The 17,327-nt window shown below is 45.5% G+C and overlaps 1 protein-coding gene across 1 annotated transcript in view; it reads left to right on the top strand.

Moving 5' to 3' along the window:
* GALNT13 (polypeptide N-acetylgalactosaminyltransferase 13) overlaps nt 1–17,327 on the top strand; it is a 127,959-nt gene that overhangs the window by 31,123 nt on the left and 79,509 nt on the right. The window lies entirely within an intron of this gene.

Genomic DNA, 17,327 nt, shown 5'->3' with positions numbered 1-17,327 from the left:
ATATATATATATATATGTATATATTTAATGCTTGTCTGATACCAAAATGAGGAAAGTACTAGAGCTTGAGAAATAAATATTTGTCTTCCCAAAATTCATAATCTCTTAAACTTAGGCATATTTTCTGTGGCTGCTCTTCAGCAATTTTGGTGGCTGTTCAACTTCTTATCTTTATTTCAGCAACAAATTAGAGTTAAGGGATGGTTTTGTACAATGGGTGGTTCTGCTGAAGTAACAAAGTGGGCCCTTACTGGGCTCACAATGAGTGCTGCTGTGTCCTGGATCTCACTAGGTGATGGTGGTATTACCTGTGCTATTATTTCCACACAGTTCCAAGTGCTACAGAGGGTTCAGGACCTCACTCCCAAGTGTCTGGATCTCTCAAGTCCAGGTGTTTCTCTCTGTAGGTGTAGGATGGGTGTATTTCTCCCTGTGCCCCATTACATTGTCCCTCTTGAGAAGTCTGATCACTCTTCTGAGGGCAGAGATGAAGTTGGTGGAAACTCCACTGGAATTTAGGAGCTGGTGGTTTTAGTTGTTTGTTGTTTTTTTCTCTAACTGAAATTCATGCAAATAGTGTCTCCTGCCCCATTTTTAGGGGAGGAGATGACTCCATCCTGGCCATGGCAGCTGAGCCTCAGCGTGGGGGTACGTCCTTGCCTGTGCAAGCAGTGCAGCTGTGACCAGGGTGTGCTTCACATCTCACCTGCCTTTGCTGAGTTACTGCACTGCCCAGAATTAATGGGCCCGTTTGAAGTGGGGCAGTTGGCCTGCTGGAATAAAAAGGAGAGGCAAAAGCAGTGAGGTGAAGCCTGCTCTCTCTCTGCAGGCTTCCTTCTCTCTGCTCCCTCTCCTGCTGGCTGTGCCACCAGCTGCACTGGCAGGAGACAAACTGCCCTTGGATTTATCTATGTGAAAAATTGCAGCATTCCTGACTCCCAGTGACATTCTGGTACTGCTTTGCTCTAACAACAAAGGAAAAGGGGATAAAATGCAATGACATTTATATTTGTTTTGTTTCTTTTTGCCCTGTGCACCTTCAGGTTGCAGTCTTTCCTGGCTGAACTTTACTTGTCCCTGTCTTTCTGGACTGCTCACTTGGCTGGTGTATGTAGATGGGAAATGATGGATTAAGGCAGTCAGTGATGGGATGTGTTGCTGTTATGAAAAGGATAATCTGGTCTTTCTTCATCCTTGGACAGCTTTTTCTAATAGGATTAAGATGGATGTGTGTGGCCTGAAAGCTGATGTTTAACCTTTGATGCAAATAATAAAACCTGCAGAATTTAATGTTTGCAAGGTAAAAAAAGCACCTGTTATTCTACAGATCATCCTTTTCTCCTTTAAGACCAAATCAGATGTGATTTCATATCAGCTTGGCCCTTGACCTCATCATTAATTTGGGAATGGATGGTGATGTTTTTGACTGTGGGAGTTCCTCAGGAGGTATCCTGATGGCACCACCACAGACACTGCTGCTGTTTCAGGAGTCCATTATAAATTCTCTACATGTTTCTACTCCAGTCTTTAAATGTTTTTCCATATTTCTGAATAATAAGCCGTGCTAAAATTGTACCACACAGCTATGAATCTGCTTTCATTTCTCCTTGCCTTTAATTAGAAATGAGATAATTTCTTTCAAGGTTGTTTTCAGCATCCGGCTGTTCTGTATTTTCCTTCCTACTTACAAATCCTGGTGCATGATCACATTACCTCTTGCTGGGAAGAGACTAATTAGACTAATGTCTAATTTTGCACGAAGCATAACCTGCCTGGAGGGGAGAGCTGCATGTCCTTGGAGGCTCTAGACCCTGTGGAAATCCATACTTCCCTCTTAGCTTGCTGCTGTTGTTGGAGTTGAGGCACCCTTGGGCAGGGAAAAGCAGCTCTGGAGGGTGGGAGTGGTGGATCCGCAGCTGAATGAGCCAGCCTGAAGGGAGAGAATCCTGTGCAAACCGTGTGTACCTCTGCAGAGCTCAGTGGGCACCTGCTGCTGCTCTCTCCCACCAGGAGACAGATAGCAGCTCCAGTTCCAGGCTGGAACAACTTGGCTTTAACCAGCAAGACCGGTGTGTTCAAAAAAAGTGAGGGTTTTGTCACAGTTGAAACCCCAACAGCTTCACTGGCTACTCTTCTCTCTCTTGCTTCATCTGCTCGTGGGTTAACAGCGTGGCTTGCATCAGGAGCTCCTTTCACAGAACCACAGAATGGTGGGGGTGGAAGGGACCATCCAGGAGACCATCCAGTCCAACCCTCTGCGAGAGCAGGATCCCCTAGAGCAGATCCCACAGCAACACGTCCAGGTGGGTTTGGAATGTCTCCATGGATGGAGAGTCCACCACCTCCCCGGGCAGCCTGTGCCAGGGCTCTGTCACCTTCAGAGTAAGGAAGTATTTTCTTATATTTAGATTAAACCTCCTGTGCTCCAGTTTGTGACCATTGTGCCTTGTTCTGTTTGAGTGACTTTGCAAATGAACAGAAGTGGCAGCTGGTTACTCTGTGCTACATGAACAAAGTCACTGCCCACAGCGTAAGAACCACGGGTACGTATTTGATTTCTTATTTATTATTTTATAGTTATTTGCTCAGTCATGGGGTGCAAGTCCAGAAATTGACAACTTGGAGCCCAGAATTCCAAAAGTGTCCCTTCCTAGACCAGTGGGATTGACTGCCTATGGGAACTGGCAATCTTCCCTTCCTCATAAATCATGAGTTGCAATAATTTGTGCCATGCTGGTACAGGACTTACTGCAGCCTGCACAACTTAGTGAGTTTAAACTAGTTGTAAGAAGATGATTTATTACCCAGCAGACATCATGATTTAAGTCAATAGGCCCTGACAGGGAAATGTTTTTTCTTGATGATGTTAAACTTTTCAGTAGCTTTTCTTTGAAGAGAAATTGATCTATGATTCTTTTGGATAAAAAAAAAAAGATTTCGTTTTGTATTTAATTTCCATTACACTTAATGAAGTACAATGCTTTCCCCATCTGTAAATGGATGCTAGTGTGGGGTATGACTTTTTCAAGGAGAAAGGAGATTTCTTAAGCAAGTAACTCAAGGCTTGTTCACTAGGCAGTGGCTCCTCAGAAAGAAGCTCTTTCCTGTTTTCTTCCAGTGAAATTCTACTTTCTGGGCTAGCCCAAAGCCTCTGTGCATAAGTGATTGATGTCTGCTGCTGAAATGGGAGTTAATGACCCAGCCAGCCTGGTACCAAGTACCAGTGAGTGACAGGAACCACTCTTGCTTGAGGATGAGGATGGTGTTTTCAGCATCCCTCCTGCTTCCCATGGGGGGCCTGGCCCCCCAGCCCGGGGGGGCTCACACAGCAAGGAAGAGAACCGAAGATGTTTTTCACTCCAAACATTTGCCTTGTTTAAATATAGCATGGCAGACTGAAAACATGGAGTTGTTCTGCCCTACGGGAAGGCAGCACAGAGCAACAGCAAGGAGGAATCTTTAGGAAGAGATTTACTGAAGATAAGTGTAAATAAATCCAGGCAGTTATTAAACATTGTCTTTTTCATGAATGTGGAAAAAGAAAACCTTTTAATGAAGGCAGACAAAATGCTGAGATGGAAAAACTGTATGTCAGCAGTGGTTTGACTTTATAAGGCACTTTAAAATACCAGAATGCCAGCCAAGGGGGTCAGGGAACCTTTAAAAAATAAGAATAAATGAAATGACTCTTACCTGAATTCCGTTCAGTTACTGTCTGCTTAATTCTGTTTTGCAGAAGGCTGGTTTGACTGTCACTGGTAATCTTGCAGTGGTTACTCTACCTTCACTTGAATATTTTTGGCTTTCTTTGTGATGGTGGTTTTTAAAGATTCCCCGAGAGCTCCTGCTGCAGCAAAAACTGGCCCAAACTTACTTACACCAACCTGTTTACCCCAGGTCTGTGCAGGCTGGTAGAACTACAGGCAGTGGCTCCATGGTGTGTAGGCAGTGCCATTAGGGCAGCATGAAGTATATTTATGAAGAGCACCCATGGTGTGGTGCCCGTGGTGGGCAGGGGGAGCACATTAGGGACCCCTTGAGTGAGGGTGTCCCTTGCTGAGCAGCAGGAGCTTCTGAGATGTGGTCCAGAGTGGCCAGTGGGCTGATCCCCAGCCTGCTGGCTCTTCCCGTCGGCGTTTGCTGGGAGAGGGACTTTGGACAAGGCTTGTAGGGAGAGGACAAGTTGGGATGAATCACAACTGGAAGAGGGGAGACTTAGGTTAGACGTGTGGAAGAAATTCTTTCCTGTGAGGGTGGTGAGACCCTGGCCCAGGTTGCCCAGGGAAGCTGTGGCTGCCCCATCCCTGGCAGTGTTGAAGGGCAGGTTGGATGGGGCTTGGAGCAACCTGGTTTGGTGGGAGGTGTCCATGCCCGTGCAGGGGTTGGGACTGGGTGATCTTTAAGGTTCCTTCCCACCTAAACCATTCTATGATTCTATGAAACCATTTACCAATGGAACTGGGAGTACTGTGTCTACAGTTTCCTCCTTCAGGGCTGATAATGCAGATTTTCCAGGGGCTGAGGTTTCCCACTGCCTCTCCTCAGCCTTTTCAGAGCTTCACTGATCACCTGGTACTGGGGCTTCCACTGTGCTTCATTCTCTTCTTTATCTTTGTCATTATCATGGAGAATTTAAGCAAGCAATGTCTGGAGATGCTGTGTTTGTTTTGAAAAGGATATGGGCCTTTCATTGTCACAGTCAAAAAGATACTGCTTAGTAACTCATTAGATCTTGGGAAGAGGATGGGCTGGAGTGGATCATCCTTTTTGGTGCTCTTGAAAAACAGTTTGCTCAGTATCTGTGGTTTCTTAAGTTTGTAATACAGCTGATTTGTTAAAATGAACAGTTATGCTTCTGAACAACATTGGATAAGTATGATATTTAATTAGACTTTGAGTTTTTGTCCAAATCTAGCAGTAGCTGTTACTGCAGTGTAATAACCAAGGTCAGGACCTGTGGAGACCTGTGAACTTTAGATGGCATCATGTAACTGTGTGTAGGTTTCTTATGAATTTATGAAGAACATTCATGTATTTTTTTGATGAGAAGATGCCTCCTTTCAGATCTCTCTCAGAAATGGCAGCCAGGGTCTATAAGTAGATTTCCCATCCAACCTGAATGTTTGGTGTGTTTTTCTTTTAAATCTGCTGTTGACTTTATTCTCTCACTCCAGAGCTCCTTGTCCCTCTTTAGGCTCTGCCTTGAGGCTGTCAGTAGCAGAGCCAGTGCAGGCTGGTACATCTCTAGACAACATGTGTAACAGAAATGCTAAAAATAAATGTATTTATGACAGAAGTTACAATGAGTTGTGATGCTTTTAGTACTGGAAAGCAACACTCATTTTTTTTCGGACTCATGGAACTCTTATGTTGAGAAATACTGTGAAGCAAATGATCTATTTAATGATGTTTATGACAACTTTAGAGGATTTATTGCTACAATATAATTAAAACTAGAATTCTTTATGTTCTGGGTTAAGATGGGTCTGTGTGTAGTTCTGAGCAGCAGAGATAGATCATGTAAATGGCAAAGGGCTGTGAATTGATCCTTCAGTTTATATTGGATTCTGCATGGAGTTTATGGCAAAAAAATTATTTGGGATAAATCATCAGGATTACACTGAGATTCTTATATCCACTGTGGAGATGCCACTGAGAGAGAATTATTTTTCAGGATTCAGGTTTGAAAAAAAAAAACAAACCAGCCAAACAAAAACCCCTCAAAAGCCCCAGCCTGACTAGTAAAAGGTTTCTGTGCTTCGAGTGGGGATGCAGAGAGGAACTGAGGGGCAGTGACAGAGGTGGGGCTGTGGCACAGCAGGTCAGGGCTGCTCCTGGGGACAGGGAAGCTGGACATGTGTTTGGGGTGATGGAGCAGGAATGTTCCTTAGCTTCAGTGTGCTTTTCCCTCTGAAGCTGGAGGGAATGCTGCCAGGGCTTTTCCTGAATGTTGGGTAGCTGGTGGCACGTGTCACCCTTGGTGGCAGGGCTGGATGGGTCAGGCTGCACGGCCTCGAGTTGGTTGCTCCAGCAAAACCATTGGAAAGAGAGTGACTGCCCTGAGCAGCCTCATTGAAAGGAAAAAGGAAAGAAGACAAAATAAGCAGTGAAAAGAATGCTTTGAGCTGGAATGTTATCCAAGTAATTGTATGGCGAACTAGAGTGAAGGCCCAGAACTGGGTTTTGTTCAGGAGACTGGGGGCTTTCCAGAGGTGCAGTGGCTGCCCATGGAGCATCTGCTGTGCAGCTCCTGCTAGCAAGGATCCACTGTCTTCTGCTTGGTAACCAAACAGCAACGTTACATGGCCCAGAACAGCTGCTTTTGTGATCTTTTTTCCCTGAGCATTGACGGGCAGGAGGAAGAACACCCAAGGAAGTTAGTCAATATTGTATGACAATGTTTTGTTAAAAAAAGCAAACAAACCAAAAAACACAACCCCAAAGCTTTTGTTCTGTCACCTTTGTGATGAGTTACTGGTTTGAGTTGAAAACCTGCTGTTCTCTTGTGTGAAACTACCAAAAATATGTTTAGTAACTACCAAGGCACTGTTCTTTAGAAAATAAGATTGTGTCCTGTAGATACATCTGATAGGGAGGTACAAGCTGTTGTCTTTAAGCAGTGGGGCTGTTTGCACTGAGGGACAGTGGCAGCCAGCTGCAGGCAGGGTTTGGAGCCTTGGCTTTGTCACCTGCAGCTGGTTTTCATCATGCTCAGCAACCACCCCCATAACCATCCCTGGAGACATTCCAGTTCAGGTTGGACAGGGCTTTGAGCAACCTGGTCTAATTGCAGATGTCCCTGCTCACTGCAGGGGGGTTGGAGGTTGGACCAGATGGCCTTGAAAAGTCCCTCTAACCCAAACCATTGGGTGGTTCATTCTGTGATGCTCCAGGACTGAGGTCTAGGGCCAGTCTCCTGTTTTTCCTGAGAAGCCCAATGCCCATAGCTGGGGCTGGCAGGATGCAGGAGGAGAAAGCTCCTGGAATTTGCAAAACAGCATTAAAATGCACGTGACACTGGACAGGCAGCTGCCTGCTCTCCAGGTCCCAGCTAAGGTGCTGCCTGCTTAATGTGTATATTCCTGTTTCAATCAAAAGTTCCTTTGTGAAATACGTTTCAATTTGTTTGTCACAACTAGAGACAGATTGCCAGTCACTGAGATGTGTTTACCAAGAAGCCTTTCACAGCTTATCTCCTGTGTCTTCTGTGTACAGGGATGGCTGAGAAGGCTCTATAATTAATTGCATGGGGCTTACACCCCTGTAGCTGCTGTCTCCACACTAACATCAGCTTTATCCCCATCTAGTCATTTTTATCTTGCCAAACAACAATCATGTAATTATTTCCTCAGTTTCTTACAAAGTTGGGAATATTTCCTTGCACATTACTGATAGTCTGGTCACTGCAGAATGAGTGAGATTCAGGCTGACATCAGACCCTGAGTGAAAAAAAGAGTTTTCTGCTCTCCTGGGCTGTGCAGGTGTGGGCTGGTTCCTCCCTGCAGAGGTGGGACAGAACCCTGTGCTCAGGGTCTGGCACATCCCTATGGAGGGAGATTTCAGAGGGCAGGGTGCAGTCCCTGCAGTCTGCAGGTAATTTGGAAGCTCTCCTGTCTGATCATTGTTTTTTGGGGGAAAATGAGGGGTTTTTTTACCTGTAATGGAAAACCATAAAGTGGTATTTCCAGCTTCTCCTGTGGTCCAGTTTCAGGGACACCAAGGAGACCAACAGGTCTTTGGGAAGCTCCCGTCCCAGCTCAGCCTGGGCTGGTGGGACACAGAGGGGTGCACAGGGGTGACCCAGCTCCAGGGCATGGGCCCCACTGCCCCCATGGAGGGGCTGCCCCTGCCTCTGCAAAACACGTCTGCAGAGGGGTTGGTGACTCAAAACAGAAGTGTGGGGGTATAGAAGGGTCAGCAAGGCAGATGAGCATTTGAGGTGAAAAAAACAACCTGCCCCCCCCCCAAAAAAAAAAAAAGCACAGAAGATGAGTCCTTCTATCTCCCTATCTTCTGAGTGTTGCCCTGCTTACTTGTGCAGCAGTCCCTGTGCAGTGCCTGCTCTGGCTTGTTAAATAAATTGAATGCTTGGAAATCTATTGGGCTCTGCTTTTCTTTCCCCTTTCTTATCTTGAATTTTGTGCTTTCTATTCTCCACTCCACCAAAGACCTCAGCACTTCTAATAAGCCCTTGTGTGAGGGGGTTGTTTTCGTTTCCAAAGGAGCCCTATCTCTGCTGACAGATGATGAAAAATATCTGCAGGCAGAATGCTGGAAAAAATAGCATTTTCATCCTTGGTGGGCATGCTCCATGTCAGCTCCATTATCCCTGTGTGCACCAAGATGGTCATTGCAGAGATGAGTTGTTAATTCTTCTGCTTGGAGGTAAAGCTATTTTTTATAGACTTTTTTTTTTTAAACAAACAAACAAAGGCACACTTCAAAGATACTTGAAGTCTGCTTCAGGAGGTTAACAAGCAGCAGTGCTGAATCACTGCTCCTTCCCAGTTGCAGCTGTTAAATGGGGCTGGCTGAAGCCCCGTGAAGCATGTGCAGATGCCTCCTTTGAGCAGTGCTCAGTGTGTACAGCTCCTGTGCACACGTGTGAGGAGGTGTAAATGTCTGCAGAGGGTTGTAGGTGGCTCTGGTTTCCAGATCTTGGAAGATAATCAGAGTTCTGCTGTAAATTAACACAGCCTGGTTGGCTTTGCTAGAAGTGTTCTGAGACCCCACCTGGAGCACTGTGTCCAGTTCTGGAGTCCTCAACACCAGAGGGACATGGAGCTGTTGGAGCAAGTCCAGAGAAGGGCCACAAAGATGATCCAAGGACTGGAGCAGCTCTGCTCTGGAGACAGGCTGGGAGTGTTGGGGTGTTCAGCCTGGAGAAGAGAAGGCTCCAGGGAGACCTTAGAGCACCTTCCAGTGCCTGAAGGGGCTCCAGGAAAGCTGGGGAGGGGCTTGGGACAAGGGCAGGGAGTGATGGGAGCAGGGGGATGGATTAAAACTGAAAGAGGGGAGATTTAGCTTAGACATGAGGAAGAAATTCTTTAGTGTGAGGGTGGTGAGACCCTGGCCCAGGTTGCCCAGGGAAGCTGTGGCTGCCCCATCCCTGGCAGTGTTGAAGGGCAGGTTGGATGGGGCTTGGAGCAGCCTGGGCTGGTGGGAGGTGTCCCTGCCCATGCAGGGGGTTGGGATTAGCTGGTATTTAAGGTCCCTTCCACCCAAACCAGCCTGGGATTCTGTGATAAGCACAGAAGAAGAGTTCTGCTGCAGGGTAATGCAGCCTCGTTGGCGTTGCTAGAAGGGTGGGAATTCTGCCCTGGCAGGACAGAAGTAGTTTTCTGTTTTGGTGCTTGATTCACATCAAGCTGGGTTTCTCTGAGTGACACCAGTGGCTCGGAAAAGACAGGCAGGGATGATTTCAGGTGCTGCTGGGCCTCTCTGGTGGAGAGAGACTAAATGAAATAATTCTGCTGCTTGGAAAAGCAGTAAGCAAAGGATAAGCTGAGGATTTGTAAAGGCATAAATAGGCAGAGGAGATTGATTAGGGATTCACTGTGTCTCCCAAGGTAAAAACCAATGAAAATGTGAGATAGCAAATCCAAAGGAAATAAAAGGGACACTTTATTTCTTTGCAAACAGTGTTCAGCTAAGTCATGCAGTTCATTGTCAAAAAGATAAATAGATTTAAACAGGAGCACACAAGCTGGTGATGATCTGTGGGACACAATGATCTGGGGACAGCCTCACCTCTGCACACGGAGATCTCTGGAATAGTTATTTCAAAAACTGTGTCTTATCTGTTGTGCCATGATCAACCAGTTCCTCTGAGACAGTTTACTAAGCCAGACAGACCTTTCTCCTCATCTAGGACAGGGTTTGTTGTGGTTTACTGGAAGCCTTTCCCAGATGGACACAAAACAAAGAGAGGCTTTTTGGTTTTGGTTTACTGAGTTACAACAGTAAAAACTGGAAGAGGCCTGAAAACATGTTCTCAGTTCTGCTGTTGATACTGTTTGTTCTTGTGTTTTTCATAGTTCTGTTGTAAGTTACTTGTCAGAGAATTTTTTTCTTCATTTGAGCACTGACCTGTCAGCACAGACTTTAGTTTGGTCAGTGGACAAAACCAACTTGACCTCCTCTGTCTGGTGTGGTCTGGTTTTTCCCTTTGCTCAGTTTCCCACACATACTTCTAACTTTGTCCACCCGTGCTCAACCCTTAAATATTCTAACAGATCATCAGCTCTCCAGTTTTTGGTGTTAGCTCATGAAAATTCTTCTCTTTTCTCAGGTGTCAAGGTACAAGTATCATTCACTAACTTATTTTGCTGCTTGGATTTCATCTTGGTTTCCCTGAAAGGCTGTAAAAACTCTCTCTTCAGAGGTTTCAAAGCAAGAATGAAAACAAAACAGCAATCCCCACACTGGATATTTTAAATCCAGTTGTGTCCTGTGGTGTGGGAAGGCTTAAGTGACCTTCTGAGATCCACTTCCATCCCTCTTCTTCACTAATTTTCTTTCTTTCATCTTACATTTAAATAATGACAAGTAGGCTGCAATTCCAAGTTCATCAATCAAGGTGATTTACAGAGAAGAGCAGTCTGGGTCTCTGTTTTGTTAAGGTTTTTCACAGTGTGAATTCTTAATATGATGAGATTGAACTAAGACAGTCTTTGTGGAAGAGAGAAATGTGAAGAAGGGGAGGCTGAGGGAAGACCTCATTGCCTTCTACAACTACTTGAATGGAGGTTGTAGGGAGGTGGGAGTTGGGCTCTTCTCCCAAGTAAATGATGACAGGACCAGAGGAAATGGCCTGAAGTTGCCCCAGGGGAGGTTTAGACTGGATATTGGGAAGAATTTGTGGACTGGAAGAATGGTCAGGCCCTGGAACAGCTGCCCAGGGAGGTGGTGGAGGCACCATCCTTGGAGGTGTTCAAGAAACATGTGGATGGGGCACTTCAGGGCATGCTCTAGTGGCCGAGGTTGTGGGGTTTGTATCTGAGTGGTTTTTGGTGGGGTGTGTGTGGTTGGTTGTGTTTGTGGGTGGCTTTTGGTCAGGTGTGTGGGTTTTTGTGGTTTGGTTTTTTTGTTTCTTGCATTGATGGTTGGATTCAGTGATCTCAGAGGTCCTTTCCAACCATGACAATCCTGTGAGAAATGAGGTGTGTGTGTCACCTGCCCCTGGCAGCTGTGATGGGATTAAGGTGACGGCAGCAAATGCAGCCTTCCTGCTCTCTGTTTTGTTTGCCATTGAAGATGTGTCTGTGTGTGCATGTGTATTAACAATGTGTGTGGGTGAAATTATTTTTCTCCTGCCTTCTTGCTGGACCGTTACATGCATCTCAGGCTTGTCCTCCTGTCAGGATGGATTCAGATCTGTAGAAGACCTTGCCCCAAAATCATCCCTGCTGAAAGCAGAAAGGCTTTCTGATGGTGGTACCCAGGTTATTTGAGCTGTGACTATAAGGAGCTTATTGACAAAGGTTACACAATTAGTGAGGTAGTTTCCATCTCCAGGGCACATGTGACAGGGATCCCTGCTTGCTGAAGCACAAGCCATCTCAAGGGCACACCAAGGACACACTGTGTAGGTAGCACTAGGTCTCAGGAGCTCCACTGGCTCTGCTCATTCCTCCTCAGCTGAGGTGTCTCCAGGGAAGGTCAGAGCTGTGGAAAACACAACCTTTGCAGTTGTGAAAGACTTCAGTTTCTTCAGCCTTCCCTGGAAGGGGAATATTCCCTGAAGTGTTTCTGATATCTAAAAAATAACTGCTCTGACTTAGAATTGTCTCATGGAGCTCGTGTAGAGGAATGAGACTTAATGAGCTTTGATGGTTGCTGAGGATTAAGGCATTATGTGTAAACTCACTAAATGGTATTTAGGGCTGTGTCAGAGAGACCTTCTGAAACATTTAGGGTGGTAGAGCTGGCAACAAGCTGTTAATGATGGCCCGAGACTCACTTCACTCTGTGAAAGGGAACATGAGCAAGAGAGGTTGGAAATCTCGAGTATGAATAAAAATAAGGTATTTTAATTCAGTTCTCATAAAAGTGAATTAATCTGGTATGCAGAAACAATTTTCCCAGTTACTTCAGCCTATAAATCCTCATCAGTTTTCCATGTGTCCTGTCTCTCTCTGGGGGCTAGTCTGGAACCTGGTGCTGGAGGTTTGTTTCCAGGTGCTGTGGGGGAAGATGCTTCCCAGCTTCCCAGTCCTTGTGCCCCCCGGTAGCCAGCACCTCTGTCCCTGAGGCTCGGAAGGAATTGTCCAGTAAATAAAAACTCCATCAAATGCCCAAGGAGTGATGTGAGAGGCACCACCAGCCCCTGGAGACCCACCAGCAGGGCCAGGTCGCAGGTGGGCAGAGCTGGCAAAGGAGAGTGAGGTGTGACACTGGAAGGTTGCACAGTGTGCCAGCAGAGGGGAAGCCTGGGAAGGAGTGAGGTGGGTTTTCCAGCACAAAGGAAAAGCAAATAACGGAGGAGTCAAAGATTTTTGTTTCCTGTTGTTTTGGTTATTGACTGAAACTTCTGACTTCAGCAGCAGCAGGAGCACTCCTGCGGTATTTATGGATCAGCCCTGCTGAGAAGCCTGTTGATAGACAGCCAGGGCATTTCTATGTGGAAAAATGAAATATATCCCTTCCATGCTGGCTTCAATCATTGTGGCTATCCCTGAATCCTCCCAGATCCTCCTTCCCATTGCAAATTATTTAAATCAAGAGCCTGGAAGGTAAGTTCATGCCCTTGGAAAAGTGACAGCCCTGTCCTCTTCTGGTGGGGTTGGGCAGGGAAGGGCAGCTCTCGGTATGAGGCCAGGCAGCATTCTGGGGGGTGAGTCAGCTCTTTCCATTGGGAGGGAAATCTGGAGCCTACAGGAACATCTCGGACCTCTCCTAGCTGGAGGATTTGTATGATTTTTGGCATCATTTGGGCATCCCCTGCTCGTGAAGACCCATCTCTCCATTGGCACGGTGAGGGATGCAGTTGTTACTCTCTGCTGAGTCATTTGCAATCAATGATCTCTGCAGCGCTATCAGAGAGAGGTGTGAAAGCTGTGTAGAAAAGGTGGTTTTGACAGTAAATTCAAAATAGCCTGTAAGGAAATGGCTGGCTGTGCTCATTTTAGCTTATAACCAGCAGTACAGGTGGAGTAATTCATAATCAGCAGCATGTGCTCACTGGTTGTTGCCTCGTTTGCCATTCATACATTCTGAATACTTAAGGAACAGATCTTTGCTTTTTTTTTTTTAATCCTCTAGATGAAGGGATTCTGTGTTATGTTTATATGATCTGATTTAAGAGTGTGTGTGTGTGTGTATATATGTGTTTTGGTATGGAAACTTGAATACAAATTGGATATTTTATGAAATACTTGGAACAGTTTGATTGGAAGGGTGCTGTGCTGGTGAAGGGGGCTGTACAGCCTAGAGAGAGGGTAAAGCAGAACCTAAAAAGGTGGTCAAATTACAATTTCAGTATTTGGAAAAATAACAAAATGGTTTTGTTTGCTTGGGATAAATATGAGATCATTCAGTAGAAATGTTGTTAGTGGCTTTTTTGCATCCAGAAAGCCAGCCTTGGTGACACACCTGGTGTTAGAAAAGTTCTGACACCACCGTTAGAGTCTCAAATCTATTCAGTTCTAGCAAAAAATTCACATTTCTGTGAGAAGTTTGCTCAAATTGAGTATTTCCAAAGATCTTAATTTGCTGAGTATTCTTGTCATCTCTAGCCTGGTGATGTTTACTTGGTTCTTATTTTAAACATACAATCACAGCATCCCAGACTGGTTTGGGTTGGAGGGGACCTTCAAGATCATCTAGATCCAACCCCCTGCATGGGCAGGGACACTTCCCACCAGCCCAGGTTGCTCCAAGCCCCATCCAGCCTGGCCTTGAACACTTCCAGGGATGGGGCAGCCACAGCTTCCCTGGGCAACCTGGGCCAGGGTCTCACCACCCTCACAGCAAAGAATTTCTTCCTAATATCTCACCTAAATCTCCTCGCTTCCAGCTTAAAACCCTACCTCCTTGTCCTATCACTCCCTGCTGTTGTCCAAAGTCCCTCTCCAGCATTCCTGAAGGAAATACTTTAAAATAAATGAATCCATTTAAATGTAGAATTTAAAGTAAATTAAAAATTAAAACAAATTATTATTTTAATAGGTTAATGACATCAGTATTTTACATCTTGTTTGGAAGATGGAAAGTTATTTTTAATGACATGCAGATGGTAAGGTTGCTGTGTGCTTTGCATCTGCTGGGCTTGGGATGGCTAAGGACATTTTCCTGCCCAGGCTCTGGGATCACAACTTCTTTATTCCAACACGGGGGAGGAAACACCCAAAGAGCTGGTCCTGGGGACAGATTCTGCACCTCTGGAAAAGCCAGCGTGTATGTGCTTGTTAATTCATAAACCGTGCGTGTCACCTCTATAAAGATTTCATAAATTGAGGTCAGTGGATTTTAACCACAGCAGAATGGAAGGTGTTTCTCCATCACTGGGAGGTGTGAGCTGTGATTGAAATGTAATCTAGTTGAATGAGTGCCTGCGAGCGGAGAGGCTGTTCAGCAAATTCTGATTAGTTTGATAATAAGCATCAGGACAGGAAAATCTCTTTGAAATTGTATCCTGATGGACCTTAGTAAACAACAGAAGAACACAATCTTGTCACGGAAATTAGTTTTGCAGATGAAGGAAGATGTAACTCTTGCTTTCAAGCAGAAGAAAGGAGAGTTTTCAGGCTGTGTGGAATCCCAGTCCCAGCAGTGGTGCACTGGGAACCAGCTGGGGCTTTGAAGGAGTTCACAGTGAGCTCACCCTGGAGCCAACAGCCTCTCCAGCTCCCTTCCTATCACCTGTCTCGGCACAGGAAACCCTTCACTGGTAGCATTCCACACAGTTTAGAGAGATGCAGCTTTGGTAGCTGGCTTACCTCAAGGAGAGGCAGCAAATTTACTGTTGTAATAATGGCTGAGCTGATTGTGGGTTGCTGAATTACTTTTGGTTTGGGGTTTTTTTTTGTCCCCTAAATATTTTTTTTTTAATGAAAAGTTATCTATTCTTATGGGAGAAAATTGCCACTAAGGTATTTTTAGACAATACTAAAGTATTTCAGCAGAAAACGAACAAGCATTTTGGTGTGCTGGCTCACTATTGCAGAGATGTTTGGGAGCCTCCTTATGCTCTGCCTCTTGGTGCTCCTCCAGCTTTTGTGCCACGTGGTAGGTTATGGCAGGGGATGCCAGGGTCCCCTCTAAAGGGTCCCCTCTCCTTGCCCAATAGGGTCTGTAAAGTCCTTGGAGCTAGTACAGACCCTTAAATACAGCTTTGGAGGCAGGAAAACAAACAGTTCCTCTTCCAAAAGATGATCAGACTGAAGGATGCCACAAGGACAAACTGCTGTCACCTTCTTATCATTCCTCTTTCTTCTTAGAGACATTCATCCCTTTTTTGTGGAATTCCTTCCTTTCCATTCATGTGGTGGTTCTCATGTTGAAAGACACTGGCCAAGCTAAGCTCCTTTCTGTGCTTCTCACCTGTGTTTCTGTGGTTCCAACAGTCTCCCTGACTCTTTGTGCCTGCTCCCTGCTGCTGTTTTGATAAATCTGGGCCCTCTGCCTCTTCCAGAAAAAAGGAGGCAGAATTTTATTTCCGTCAACAACATTTGGAGCTGGGGGGACCAGCTCTGCAAGTTGTGGTCCCTGAGGAGCCTCGTTTCTCCAGGAAGTGATAGCATAGCTGGGTTTAACTGCCAGCCATTAAACCCAAGGGGTTTATGATTATGTGTTACATAAATGTCCCCCGTGAAGTTTTCCAGGAGGGATTTGATAACATATATAACAAGGAAGTGTGTGTGTGCATGTGCAGTGCAGGTTCCCAAGGGATTCTGCAGGGAGATGTGGCTGGGGAAGGTGTCTCGTCGCAGCTCATGGCCCAGCAAGGATGTTCTCATGCTTGCCAGTGGTGTTTCTAAATTGTTTTGACTGCAAGATGTGGTCTCCAAGATAAAATTCTGCCTATTAGGGATCGTATTTAGCCGTGTAGTCGTGAATTCTTTCCCCAGAGGCCGGGGAGAGGAACTAGCACCTCTGCTCAGACACAGAGAAGGTGTCTGGTGGCATCTCCGGTGTGCAGCAGTGCTGGTGCCAGGGCCTGTTCAGCTCTCAGGAGGATGCTGCCCATCCCAATAGGTGTCATCTACTGAGCCTGTCATCCTTGGGAAAACATGTTGGACACAGAGAGCTTCGGAGGCACCACATTGAAGATTTAAGCATCTCCCCAGTAGCAGTTTCATCTCCATGTGTCATCACAACCACAGCTAATGACCTCTCCTGTACCAGTGTAGCAATGTGCTACTTCTGATCACAAGGAAGGATAGAAAAATGTCAGGCTGATATTGTAAAATGTTCTTTTCTCAACAGAAGCATAAAATGGAACTGTAGAAACAAAATTTGTGTGCCCAGAATCTGTAATATTTATCTTTAGAAAGCCTTTTATGTAAATTTCTACTAGGCTGTTCTAGCAAGCCCTGATGTCTGATTTGTTTGGAAAAATTAACTGATTTGTTCTTAAGAAGTCACTTACCTGTGCATTTTGTAGAGAGATCTTTATTCTCTTAGCTTTTTATATTGTTGCAGAAAGAACAGTTTTAATTCAGCAAGCAGAGAAGCCCTTGTAAGTAACAGCCTTCTGGGATACTGAGCATCACATTTTTCAAAGTCATTTTGCTACTGAAGAGGAAGAATGATGGCGATGGCCGAAAAAGAAAGCCAGGAGGATCCCTTTGTTCAGATAAAATGGTTGTGCTGGAGCAGGGCATCCAAACAGGGAGCTTAAAAAGCACCTTGAGCACCAGTGCCTGAGCAGGAGTGGGTGTGTGAGCTGCCTGCTGCAGCGCGGGGAGGGCGAGTTCTGCCGCCTCTGGGGACTGACAGTCATCACCAAAGACAGATTAATCAGTACTAATTAATCAGCCTCAGCCCAAGAGGCTGCTTTGAAGTGGGAATGTAAATTTGCTAAAAGACGGAGGTGTTTCTTGTTCTGGTGGTTGATAGAGCACCTAGGTAATGTGTAGCTGGGAGGGGAACTGGCATCTGCTGCTGAGCTGCACCCGGAGGTCAGAGAAGGGTGTCTGAAGATTTCACTGTAGAATAATGACTATAATTACTTGTATACCTGAAATGTTGCCTTTCTTTTCATGTGCTGTCTTCTAAAAAGGCAGTCTGTCTTCTTTGTTTTGGTCTGCTTGCATGAGGCGATGCTATAGGCTTCCTTAAAGTCCCACATTGACCGTATAAATGTTTCTTAGAACTAGTCTCTA

Source organism: Apus apus, chromosome 6 (assembly GCF_020740795.1).
Source record: "Apus apus isolate bApuApu2 chromosome 6, bApuApu2.pri.cur, whole genome shotgun sequence".
NCBI lineage: Eukaryota > Metazoa > Chordata > Aves > Apodiformes > Apodidae > Apus > Apus apus.
Note: the sequence above shows the minus strand (reverse complement) of the source record. Positions and strands in the feature narration are given on the sequence as shown.